At 44.4% G+C, this 12,913-nt stretch overlaps 1 protein-coding gene across 6 annotated transcripts in view; it reads right to left on the reverse strand.

Annotated features, from left to right (window-relative positions):
- Extl3 (exostosin like glycosyltransferase 3) overlaps nt 1-12,913 on the reverse strand; it is a 93,138-nt gene that overhangs the window by 55,439 nt on the left and 24,786 nt on the right. The window contains exons 2-4 of one of the 6 annotated variants that reach the window (XM_013143404.3): nt 3,266-3,402; nt 2,439-2,539; nt 152-213 (exon numbers count right to left, since the gene is read on the reverse strand). The gene's annotated coding sequence lies outside the window, so the exon portion shown is untranslated. Of the gene's footprint in view, nt 1-151; nt 2,408-2,438; nt 2,540-3,265; nt 3,403-12,913 lie in introns of those variants that run through there. The other 5 variants (XM_063234520.1, XM_013143405.3, XM_063234522.1 and 2 more) reach the window with 5 other exon arrangements.

The raw sequence follows: 12,913 nt of genomic DNA on the forward strand, positions 1-12,913 counted from the left end.
GTCATCATTTACCAGGACTGTTCTTGGCCAAGTTATTTAATCTCTGTGGCCTCAGGCTTTTGGCAATAATTAAATGAGACACAACATGAGAATGGCTCGCATTCAAGAAGCATTTCTCTGCATCTCCTTCCTTCTGGGTTTTCACCATTACCTGGGGCAAGACGATGTCCATTCACTTCACTGGTTTGGCTTCCCTTTGTCCTCCAAATTGTTCTACAGCTCATTTTTTAGGGCAAACAAGAAAAAAAAGTCTGGTATCATCAATCTGTGGCATAAAAATCTTCACCATTTTCTTTTTTCCAGTAGAACAAACCCCAATTCCTTAACACAGTGTAAAGTTCCAAATGCTTTTCTGGTCCCTTCTTCTCCAGCCTAGTTATTCCAAAACATGGGTCACATGGGCCATTCCCCAGCCACCCCGAATCCACACTAGCTAAATCCTGTGCCTGCTGACCCTCTGGTTGCAATGCACTTTCCCACATCCAAGTTCTGTCCAACTGGCAAGCTTCTTTATCCCCCAGGACCACATTCAAAAATTGTCACTTCAGAGATGACACCTGCTCTTAACTCATTTGAATTTTCACAAAAACCTCTTTCACCCATACACAGGCCGATAAAGGAAGGAAGGGGCGGGGATGAACAGTGAAACAATTGTGACCAAAAATGTGACCAAAAAATTGGTGACTCTAGTTAAGGATAACTGCAAATGTATTGGAAAGTTACACAATGCTACATAATTCTGGCAACTGTTCTGTAAATTTTAAATTATTTCAAAAGAAAAGAAAAATGACACAATCTAACCATGAGGAAACAATCAAGCGAACCCAAATTGAGGAAAGGTTTTTACCACACAACTGGCTACATTGTAAAAGGGTCAGTATCCTGAAAAAACAGAAAGAAGGGAAGGGTGGAAGGGAGACAGAGAAAGAGAAAGGAGGAGGGAGGAAGGGAAATTGAACTAAATCCCAAGTGTGGTCCAGGCTGGATGCTAAATTGGAAAAATACTGGTATAAAATGTATTACTGGAAGAGAAATAGTAAAATTTTAAAATGGATTTTTTTTTTTTTTTGTACTAAGAATTGAACTCAGATCTTCACACTGAGCTACATCTTCAGTTCTTTTTTGTTTATTTACTCACTTAGGTACTGGTTTTTGAGACAGGATCTTGGGAATAGGCTAAGTGGCCCAGGCTGGGCTTAAACTTGTGAATCTCTCTTTGGGAGACATCTGTCCCAAACGCTGCAAGCGCTAGCAGGTTATGCAGTCTCTAGCCACTCTCCTGTGCTAAGGGGAAACCGAGTTGAGCTGAGAAATTCAATCCACAGAGGAAGGCACAAGAAACCTACATTGGCCTTGGGCCCACAACGCTTCTCCAAGCAGCTTCCGCAGCAGTAAACCTGATCTTTTAATCCCTGTCTGACTCCTCTGCCCCTGTCATCTAGTTCCAGAATGGGGAAGGAACAAGCCCTCTGAGAATCCAGGGGTGCTTTCTTAAGCTGTGGCTCCTGGGCCTCTCACTCTCTCCTAAAGCCTCAGTGATTTTCACTGTGCAAAGCACAGAGTGTATGGTACACAGGCTTAGGGTTGCTCACAGCTCTGCTCCGGGTGGCTGTTTTGCTGCAGCTGTGCAAAGAGGTTCTTGAAGCTTTTCCTGTTTGCCAGAGGGCACGGAGGCTGCAGGGAAGCAGAGGCACGATGGCTGCGCCTGTGCAGTGCTCTGATTGCTGTGCCAGGGAGTGACATCCCCCGGGAGCTGCCCACAGCCTGCGCCAAAGCTAGCAAGCAGGAAGGGGGCAGGAACACAGTTTGTCTGTGATAGTGATCAAACATTGTTTGAAATTCCCCTTGATCCTTGAAATACTTCACAGGGTCACAGATGTACACATTGCCCTCATTCAGCCACTGAGACATCGTAGCTTTGTGGCTCCACAAGCAGAAAGCACAGGGCTGGGAGGCCTTCGGCACTGCAGGAGGGCCAGGAAGGTGAGGGATGTCCCAAGGATTCAGGAGAGCTTCAAACCACCAAAAGAGGGGCAAGCAGCAAGAGATCACCTCCTCCAAAGGGCTTTTGGTTTTGTAAAGTGGATTCATAGCCTCTTAATCCATCTCCATCTCCGATTCTCCATCACCCCATTCCTGTGACCCCCTCTAACAGTGATCTCTTTCGTTCATTACCCCTCTCGCCTCCAGCATGTCCCACAGCTCCCTTTCTACGGCAGACTGTAGCTTGAACTATAAATGTGCGTGCCCGTCTTCCATCCCAGAACCACCCTGTCTCCCTGCCAGCATTCCCCAAAGTCGGGTCGGTGCACCAGCAGCCTTAGCATTGTACACTGGAACTGTGGGTCTCAGGCCCCACCAGACCTCCGGAAGCCAAGTCTCCATTGTGGGCTCCAAGAATCCTCCCTCTAACCCCTCTCCAGATGATTCTGAGACACCTTGGATCTGAGAAGCATCATCTTCACCGTCTGCATCCCCAGGGCTCAGTTCTGGGCTTCCCCTTTCTTCATATTCTTTGTCATCAGCAAACTCAGGCCCCCTAAAAATTGATTTGATTATTTGACTAAGCACAGGTAAATCTAGGCCAGTGGTTCTCAAATCTGTGCCTCCTTCCTCAGCCTCTCCTCTGAGCCCCCAGAATGTCCAGTGGCATTCTCAAGTCCATCAAACTGTTGCTCAGTTGTCTCAACTCAGATGTCTAAAGAAAACTCAGGCCTTCCTCACCCTGCTCCACATCTGTGTCCACCATCTGAGCTGTGCAGTGGCACCACCAGTGCCTGGCCTCTGCCACCTTGGGAGTCCCGTCACTGCCACTGCACCCAGGACTCACAGTTCACAAGACTGCAGCTGGCACCATAAGCTCTGGTCTGCAGGCAACAGCCATCACAGAGCAGTTTTTTTTAGGGTTCTCTTAAAGGACTCCTGGGTCCCCCAAATTGATTCCCCCCTCAGATCTGACCTCACACCACAACCTTATTCAGCTCTCAGTTCCTCTCTCTGCACTAAACCAAGGCACATCCAGCATTCCGGTCAGCCCACAGCAGGGCATCTTCCTGTTCACGTTCCAGCCAATGAAGCAAGAAAATCGCTGGGGTCCTGTCCCACCCCACACTGCACCCTGAAATGCAGGCTCCCTGCTGTGTGAACCCGTGTCTATACATTCAGCCCAATCCAACCCTATCCGCTCCACCATTGTCCCACCCATCCCCTAAATTTCCATCTGTGTTAAGTTAGAGAATTCCTGTGAGTCACCTGTGTACCTCACCTTTAGGGATCTGCTGGGACTTGATTCTTCTGATAGAAGCAAAGAGTGGTGGCCTCCAGGGCAGACGGCATTGTCCTGCACAGAACGCTCTCCACTGGAAAGGTCTAGACTGGTGTGGGCAGGCGGGGAGCCCTTTCCTGCCAGGGGGTGGGAAAACCTGTCTCATTGGTCAAGAAGACATGAGAATGACATGGGCTCATTGTCCCCCAGCTTTGTTAGGGTGCCACGTATCTGCTTCCCATTTCTTAATCAATGCTCTCGCTTTAGCAACAGACACTGCAGGCTGGAAGCCCAGCTTGCACTGTCACCGAGCCTGTGGCAGGAGGTTCTGGATTTGATTCTCAGATGTCGCAGACCTTAGGCTAAGGAAGGTAAGGGGTTCTCTCAAGGAACACATAGATGTCCATGGCAACCAAAGGGTTAAAACCTAGCAGCTGGCAGAACTTTTCCACAGAAGTCACCCTGCCCCAACCCACTGAGTCACGGAACACTAAGACACATTCCTTCTGCCTGAGGAGCCCAACCTGCCTTCTCTAGAAAATGGTTGTGTACAGAGCTCCCCATCTAAAGCTCAGAGGCCTTCTGTGAAGCCATAGGAAATGATCTCAGCAGAGCATAACACAGTGCAGGTATCCCCATGGGGCCTGAAAGGAGTCAGCGGGGCCAGAGAAGAATTATAATTCAACAAACCAAAACATTCTTGGGACACTTAAAGTTCGGTGCCTGAACCTTTTTCCCACGTCCTTAAATGTTTGCCCTGATCGCGCACTTCCTCTCCTTCCATTGTTCCCTTAACAGTGTCCTCTGACCTGAATCAGCTTGTCTCTTGACGCCTATCTTTACCTTGTAGATTCTCCACCTCTGTTACCAGCCACGTAGGCCACTCATGTCATTCACGAGGTGCTTCCACTGGGATTGGAGTCCCTGAGTCCTCGCTTTTGTTGGGTGAGAATGGGGGCAACCACGCAACGTAATATAGTTGGTAGTTTCTTGAAAATGTCCAGAAGTCATTCAGTGTAGTGTGTATCTCTATACACTGTCCAGGTTTTCCAGAGAAACCAAATCTGAATGGGCGAAGGAGGGAGACAGGGAAGACAGAGCTCGCTCTGACAGAGGCTGGGAGCCCTATGAGCTGCTGTCTGCAAGCTGGAGACCCAGGAGACCAAGGGCTGTAATCCTAAAGGGATCCGAGACAGGCAGGGACATAAATCGTATCTGACAGCCAAATCAGAGATGAAATATCTCAGCACAGCAGGTAGGCAGGAAACAAGAAAAGGGCAAATTCCTCCTCCTTCCCTGTCTTCATCTGCTCAGGCTCTCAAGAGATTGAAGGACGTCCAGCCGCACCGGGGAGGGTCATCTCAGTCCACTGACTGCCATCTTACATACCCTGAAAAGAGTAATGCTGAGGAGCTGGGTGTAGCTCTAGTGTAGAGCCCTTGCCTGGCATGCATGCATAGGTTCCACCTTCCATCGCACATGTACACACGCACGCACACACACATGCACACACAGTTCTGGGCACCCAAGGGCAGTCAAGTGGACCTGTAAAACTTTCACAGACACACTTGACTAAACTTTGCAAGGCTTCTATTCCCAGCCCGGTGATGAAAACACTTGTGCGTTGCAAGTGTAGCTTTGATGTTTTCTAGGGTTATGGCTTGTGACCTTTCTAGATTTTAGGTCAGTTTTGAGACCTGTGCATCCCCACCAAGCAACATAGCTGCAAAAATAGATCAGTGGTGTTCATCCTTGAGCAGGTGTGAGAGCCACCTGCAGGGCTTCTGATCACACAGATGTCTTAACCCTACCCATCAGGTGTCCCATCCAAGCAGGTGTGCATGGTACCGGGATGTTCCAGTCCTAACACATTCCCAGATAACACTGATGCTGCCTGTGCAGGGACCAATAAATTCAAGACTGTAATTGCTACACTTGATAATCTCTACCAAGAGAGATTAATCTAATCTGCTTAACATACCTGTATTGTATCTACACTGAAAACCCCCAAAACTCTAAAAGACTACTAGATTTAATAACCACATTTGATAGTGTAACAGGAAACACTCAAAACTCAATAGCATTTCTGTACACAAATAACAATCACAAAGCCAATATCATATCTTGCAGAACTAGAAAAAGCAACCTAAAACTCAGGCAGAACCAGAAGAAACTTAGAATAACAAAAGCAATTCTTAGAATAACAAAGGCAAGGCAGAGGGTATGACAATCCCTGACTTAAAACTATACTACAAAGCTACTGTGATAAAAACAACACGGTGGGCTGGGGATTTAGCTCAGTGACTCAAGCGCTTATCTGGTAAGCACAATGTCATGAGTTCAATACCCAGTACCAAAAAAAAAAAAAAAAAAAAAAAAAGACTGGAGGATCAGTGAAACACATTAGAAGACACAAAAACAATTCCAAACACACTCAGACACCTTATCTTTGACAAAGGAACCAAACACATTCATTGGAAGAAAAACAGCTTCTTTAATAAATGGTGCTGGGAAAACTGGCTTTCTATATGCCAAAGATTAAACCTACATCCATGTCTCTCACCACTCACTAAACTAATGGTAAAATAGAGCAAACATCTAACTATTAAAACAGAAACACTAAGTCTGCTGGAAGATAAAAGAGATAAAACCCTTGACGACATAAGTCTAGACACAGACTTTACGAACAAAACCCCAATCACACAACAAATATTACAAAGAATCAACAGATGTGATCTCAAACAGGGAACAAAAGAGGCAGAGGGGAAGGCAATAAGGGAAAAGGGATTAAAAAAGAAAGAAAAGCAATGTAAATGAGGAGGGGAAGCAGGATTGGAAGGAGAAGAGGTGTGGAAAAATAATTAAGATATATTATGTACAAGTATGTATGTCCTATGATGAATGTGATCATTACATATGGAAAACACATACCAATAAAAACTAATTAATATAAAAATAAATGAGGAAAGCTATGAAAATTAAAAAAAAAAAAAGAAAACTGTTATAGCCAAGCATGGTGGCACACAACTGTAATTCCTGCACTCTGGGAAGCTAAAGCAGGAGAATTACAAGTTAGAGTTCAGACTAAGCAACTTAGTGAGACCTTGTTCTCAAAATAAAGAGCTGGGGACATAGCTCAGTGCAAAGGTGCTAGGTTCAATGCCTAGTACCCAAACAAAGTACGAGAAGTAAAGAATCTTTACAATTGCTGGGGCTGGGGATTTAGCTCAGCGGCATAAGCGCCTGCCTTGCAAGCAGGCAGTCGTGAGTTCGATCCCTGGTACCGATAAAAAAAAAAAAGAATCTTTACAATTGCACACCTCCCCTCCCCTCCAAGCTACTGACAAGAGGAAGCACTAGCGAGTATCAGTGAACACCCGAGACTGGGAAAGCAGGAGAAACAGAGGTTCCAACCACAGATCCTGTCCCGATCCTGTTCTGGGAACCTCTCCGCCGAGAGGCGGAACACAGGACAAATAAATCACACTGTCTCCCAGGGCTCTTTTCTCCTCACAGCAGCACCCTGGAAGAGGCACTGCAGCAGCTCCTTGGTCCGGGCTCAGTGACCCATGTGGCAGCGCCATCAGGAGAGCCAGGCTGGAGGGACCCACTAACCTTTCCTTAGCTCCCTTAGGGCAGGAGCTGTCACACTGAACCTGTTCCCTCTTACCATTTCTAAAAGCTGAACGGACAGTCAGATGCCAAAAAAAAATACAGAGGAAGCACTTTGTGATCGTTAATTTTTTTTATTTCCTTCTTTTTTGTATTGGGTATCAAACCCAGAGCCTTCATGCTAGTTATATCCCTAGCACTTTTTCTATTTTTTTCTTTTAAGACAGAGTCTTGCTAAGTTGTCTAGGGTGGGCTCAAACTTATGATTCTCCTGCCTCAGCCTCCCAGAGTGCTGAGATTACAGGTGTGCACCACCATGCCCAGCTGTGAGAGTAAACTTTATCCGTTAACTTGACTGAGCAATGAGACACCCAGATATTTGGTGAAACATTATTCTGAGTGTGTCTTTGAAGGTATTCTGCATGAGAATAACAGCAGAATCAATGAATGGAATAAGGCAGCTTCTTCCCTAATGTGCACAGGCCTCAACCCAAACAGAACAGAGGGCTGAAAGACAGTGTTCTCCCTGCCTTCAGACTCAGACTACAACATCAACACTAGGCCTTCTGGAGTCCCAAAACTGTAAGCTTTCCAACTAGAGCTTCTGCCACTGGCTCCTGGAGTTGCCAGCCTGCCAACTGCAGAACTTTGTACCCGTCAGCCTCCACTACTGACAACCTGATCAACTCCTTGTAATATGTGTCTTTAGTCTCTTTGTCTCTGTATCTGTGTTGTATATTCATATAGAACTGGTTTATTGTCTCTAGAGAACATTAATACAGCACAGAACAAAATATTCTTTCCAAATCATCTGTTTTCGGCTTTAATTCTTGCATCACTAAGAATCAACATGTCCCTAGCACCCTCTTCCAAAGTCCTTTTAGAGGACATCTGTGTCTTGGTGTCCAGCAGAGGGATTCAGCTACAGTGACTCAGTAGTGATATCACTTCTGTTGTCATCATCGGCTTGGGAGTGAAGTCAGGGCTGTGCTGGCAGAAGACAGACACCTACCGTAATCCTAGGTCACACTCACTTTCCTCTGTCGTCATCTAAAAGCCAAGAAGTTTAAGATGATTTCAAAAGCAGAAACAGCATCCACAGTCTCCACGGTTAGCAGAGACCCTGCAACCTCTCCATCTTTGTGTTGATCTCTATGCAGGCAGCTATAGACACAATAGAGGCTTCTCCTCTCCATCTTCCCCTGATTTGGAACAATGCACACAACAGCCCTTCTCAAACTTCTGAAAATTTTCAAAAGCAAAAAGGCTAAAGAGTACACACTAATTAATGAGATCGAGAGTGTCAGGCAGATACCAACTTGAAGAGAAGCATTTGAGGGCAGAGAAGAGCAAACAAGGTGCATAACATTAACACTCCGCCCCAATTTAAGTTCTAATGTAGGTAACTGCTGTAATAATTATGCCATTACCTGGGTCACACCCCTGGCTGAGACCCAATAAGTTGTCCCAAACCAATTCCCTACGTGCAGCGCACACTAATGCAGTGAAGGCCCCCGCAGGTTGACCCAGAGGGGAGGGGCCAGCATACACCACCCCTGTTTGCACCTCAATAGCACACTGGAGTGGGCAGAAATACCTAGCCACGGCACTTCAGAAGAACCATCACCAACAAGGAAAGGGACTGGGACCTCCTCTATACACTTGTATGGAAGAAACCAAAAATATGACAAAAGGAAGAAACAAGAAAAAGCCCCCAGCCCCCAGCCCTGAGAACATCGATCCAGGAGAGGTAAATACAAAAGAGACTGAGGGCACCAAACATGCAATACCAAACACAACATCAGTGGGCATAAAGAGATATCTTTGGGACCTCATAGATGAGCTCAAAAGTGAAATATTTAATCAAGTAAAGCAAGATATAAGTTGATCAATAAAAGAAATGCTAAGCACCTCTCAAGAAGACACAGAAGAATGGAGGAACACAAAAAAAAGGAGAGAAACATTTGATGAAGAATAAAAGAAAACATAGAATACATGAAGCAGGTTCAAAGAGATTACCAGGAAATTAAAAACTCCACTGAAAGCTAGCAAAACTGCTTGAAAGAAACTAAGGATAGATTATCCAAACTGGAGGACAGGTTTGCAATGTGGGATCATGAAAGGAAAAATTCCTTTAAAATAACAAGAAAACAAGCAGTAACAATACAAAGGCTAGAAGATGACAAGAGAATCTGTAACTTAAGAATAAAGAATGTGAATGAAGAAGCAGGGGTACAAATGAAGGAACTACAAGAGCTATTCACAGAAATAATTAAGGAAAACTTCCCAAGCATAGGAAAAAGAAATGATATTCAGATCTATGAGGCATACTGAACTCCAGCCACCTACAACCAAAACAGCCATACCCAGACATATAATAATCAAGATCTCAGAAATACAATATAAGAACAGAATATTAAAAGCCATCATAGGGATGGGGATTTAGCTCAGCAGCATAAGTGCCTGCCTTGCAAGCGTGCAGTTGTGAGTTCGATCCCTGGTACCCCCCCCAAAAAAAGCTGTCAGAGAAAAGAAACAGATCGCCTATAAAGGAAAACCCAACAAAATCACGGCAGACTTTACAGACCATCAAATCAAGAAGAGCTTGGAGCGAAGTATTCTAAGCCCTGAAAGAAAATAACCTCCAGCCCAGATTGATGTACCCTGAAAAACTGTCTCTAAAAATTAATGGAGAAACAAGATGCTTCCAAGACAAAGAAGAACTGGGGGAATTCGCGAACACCAATCCAACCCTACAGAAAATACTGAAGGACATTCTAGAGAGAGAAAAGTACTGGGATTTCAGGAACGGTGGCAGAGAGGCCTCAATGAATGGAGTAGAAAGTGGAATGAAGGAGAAAAGCAGACAACTAATGGCAGAAAAAGAGCACAACAAAAATGAGGCATCTAATATAGATGGCCTTGATACACTAAAAAAAAAAGAGAGAGAGAAAGAGAAACACAGGCAGAGTAAATCAGGCGGTAGGGTCCACTGAGATGCTCTTTATAGGAAATATAATTAACCTGAAAAAGGATTTACAGACCAAAAATCAAATATGAGAAAACAATGCTCTATGTGACAGGGAACCAGAGAGTAATAGGGGCAACTTGACCAGCACCTGCAGATAGGTTGGAAAGACAGGCTTTAATAGGTAAAGGAATACAATTGAGATCAAGTCCAGGAGGGAGAAGGTTTGTAACCACTTAGGTAAATAGCAGGTTCCCTCCCCCAATCTAAAAACTGAGGGAGCTGGGAGACCCAAAAATGCATAGTACACCCTGGGGGAGTAAAAGGGGAGGAACAGTCTAAAAAAAGAAGGCAGAGAATATTGTTAATAGTGTGTCAGGATTTAAAACCCACATTATGTACACCAATCTGCTTAGATTATATTCTGTCCCAGTTTGTCTACTTGCCCTACATCTGAGGGCACAGACAGCTTTCTCAAAAATAACAGGATATAGTACAGTAATCATCCTTAATTTCCTATTAACTCAATCTGGAGCCCTGTATAACTTATACTGTTTTACCATGACTGATCTTAGTTAAATGTTTGTTTGATTGCTGTTTGGTATTGACATATTTTATTCAAAACTGTTATGATTGATAGTATCAAGTCTGAGAGTATAGGCAACTACACTGAAGATGACAAGATTCACTACAATATCCATTCTAGTTTGATTATTACCTGTTTTTGAAGTTTTACACTATTTACAAAGTTTTGTTTTTATTAATATTGTTATGGACTGCTATATTCAATTATAATACGTCTGATGATATAGACAATTCTATTGAGGATAACAAGAGACAATACAGTAACCACTGTAGAACACCTTGTACAGTGGTTTTATATGATTTTTTCATTTCATGTGTTTATAGGAATATGTTTTGTTTTGTCTTGCTTTGTTGTGTTTCTCCCTCTAATACAGAAAGGATAGAAATACATGTTGAGATTCATCCATGTGTAGAACTTATAAACAGTTTACAAGAACTGATCTTATAACACTTGATGCAATGAACAACTATTTTAAAGAAAAAGAGACACTACGGTACCCAGTGCTAATCCCAGAGTGTCATGATGTGAAGTCCAGCAATACTATTATTCTTTGTTCAGGGTGATTTTAGCCGGCTTTGGTTTGCTTAATCTTAACATAAATGAAGATATGGATAACTGCATGTATGTTTAAGTGTATAGGGTTAATAACCACTATTACTAAGCTTTTTTTTTTGGATAATTGAACAGAACTGTTTGCAATCTCCCTGTTTGAATCCCCACTTTGTGTGCTTCACTTTTGCAACTTGAACAACTATTTGTAAGAGGACAATATGTAATCATCAACTAGTGATTTCTCACTGTTTATTTTTTCTTTGAAAGTATGTATTATTTCTACCATTTTTCTGTTTTGTTTAGTCTTTCTTTAAATCAAATTTAAAATAAAAATAAAAATAATTATGCCATTAAAAAGAGTGTTCCAGTGGCCTGGGTACTTGTCTTCAGTGTAATAAAAGTAAGGTATTTTCCTTAGAGTTAGTGCAGTGTGAACCAAGAAAGCGCCACTCTGCTCCAGTGGAAAGAAAAAGGGGTGCACTATTGGTGGTTGGTACTTCTGAGATGCTTCCCAACCCATAAGCCCAGGTAAACCTGTCCGCTTACAAGCTGTAACATATGGATATGTTGGGGCGGCTTCGGGAGGCCCAGATGGTGTGGGTCTGCATCACAGTGATGTTAACATGCGTGGCAGCTCGCATTGATAGAGCAGTGATAATGACACTAGTTACCCACCGGGGGAAGAAGGTGTCGGGAGCAGGCGCTCATCATACCATACCCTACCCGGGACTAAGGACCACGCCAGCTTCCGCAATGCACTACGTCCCTCTCCAAATTAGCCACCCCGTGCTCACTTCGTATTCGCCCTGTGCTGACTCTGTGGCAACCCCTGATTGACCACAGCTGGGTATATTAGCCAGAGCCCGCGTCTCATTCCAGCCCTTCCTCCTCGTGGCAGCCCTCGTGGCAGCCTGATTGGCCACAGTCAGATATATAAGCCAGAACCCGCAACAATAAAGTTGGCAGTTACCTGTTACCCACAAGAGCGTCCTCTGTCTCATTGGGGGGCTACACCGGTCAAGAAGGTATTTTCAATTAGAGTTAACAAGTAGCACAGATGGGATCTGATTCCAAGGCCTATTACTTTTATTTTTTAGAACTCCCCCTTTTCAATGTTTTTGAGACAGAGTCTCAGTAAGTTACTAAAGTTCCTAGGTTGGATTCAAAATCATGGTCTTCCTGCTTTGGCTTTCCAGAGTGCTAGAATTATAGGCCTCTGCCGTGAGGCCTGTCTCCAAAGCCTGTGCTCTTAACTACAATGTAATTCTGTTTCCCAAAGCTCATTTCATTTAGAAATGAGCACTAAGGAATCACCACCAGTCAGAACTATGCAAAACACCGAGACAGCAGAGGCCTGAGTTCAAATGTAGGAGGCCAGGGATCCCAGGAGCAAATGAGACTCCCTCCTCTGAGTCATCTCCTCTGAGCCAGGCCTCCTCACTGGCCTGTCATCTTCAGGCTGCTGAGTAAGGTAAGCAAGAATCCACCTCTATGATCCCTGTGTCAATTGGTGATGTGCTACTGTGACAAAACACCTGAGAATAACAATGTAAAGAGTAAAAGATTGATTTTGGCTCACAGTTTCAGGGGTTTCAGTCCTGATCTCTTGGCTTCGTTGCTTCTGGGCCATTGGTGAGGCAGAAAAACCACAGCAGACCTTGTGTGCTACAGCAAAGCAGCTTACCTCACGGCGGACAGGAAGTGAGAGGAGATGCATGGATAAGACACACCCTTCCTGGTTACGGACCCTAGTGACCCACTTCTTCCAAGGAGGCCCCATTTCCTAGACTTTCTGCCACCTCCCAAAAGTGCCATCAGGCGTTATGGCTGAGATCCCAGATGTCTACCAAAGGCTCGTTGTGTTGTAGAATTGGGTGCCGGTGGGCCTTTTGGATCTTCACTATTGGATTAGTGGGTTAACCCACTTCAT

Source organism: Cavia porcellus, unplaced genomic scaffold (genome assembly GCF_034190915.1).
Source record: "Cavia porcellus strain 051 isolate PalLab524CR breed Dunkin Hartley unplaced genomic scaffold, mCavPor4.1 scaffold_24, whole genome shotgun sequence".
NCBI classification, from domain to species: Eukaryota; Metazoa; Chordata; class Mammalia; order Rodentia; family Caviidae; genus Cavia; species Cavia porcellus.